Below are 619 nucleotides of genomic sequence, written 5' to 3'. Positions count from 1 at the left end.
CAGCAACCAGACTCAACACAACATCAACATCACTCAACTCTGTCACATATGTCCAGATTAGTCAGTGGTGATATTAGTGATTATATTTAGTGATTACATATATTCTTCAAGCTTTCCAATCATGTCTGAGAAGCTTTCCAAGACATGTTATTGAGTTGAGAGCTATGGCAACAATGTCTTGACTGATAATTATTATTGCTCTGTTGATCATTTCAGAACTCATTCAGCAGTCACATTCAGTGAGATTATATGTTAGTGATAGTTCTGTTGCTGTAGTTGTGGGGGTGATATACTTGCACCACAGGAAATGCAAACAAGCAAGATCAGAAGGCAAGTTACCTTACGCAGTAAATAATACAAGACTTTCTAGGACAAAATCATGTGCTATGAAGATGTGCTGGAATTCATGTTTTTAAAAATGTTTGTAAGTTGCTTTGGATAAAAGCCTCTGCTAAATGACTAAATGTATGTAAACACCATGTCACTGCAAACTGCAAATATTGTATATTGTTGTGCCATCAAGTTGTCTAAGAAATGAGAAGGGTATAACTGCAGCCTGGAGATCTCAAAATGGGGGCGTGGCTTCCTCCCATTGACAGACAGGCACATGACACACATG

Source organism: Sinocyclocheilus grahami, unplaced genomic scaffold (genome assembly GCF_001515645.1).
Source record: "Sinocyclocheilus grahami isolate Dianchi unplaced genomic scaffold, SAMN03320097.WGS_v1.1 scaffold2096.1, whole genome shotgun sequence".
Lineage (NCBI taxonomy): Eukaryota > Metazoa > Chordata > Actinopteri > Cypriniformes > Cyprinidae > Sinocyclocheilus > Sinocyclocheilus grahami.
The sequence above is the reverse complement of the archived record's forward strand: the minus strand, read 5'-3'. Positions refer to the sequence as shown.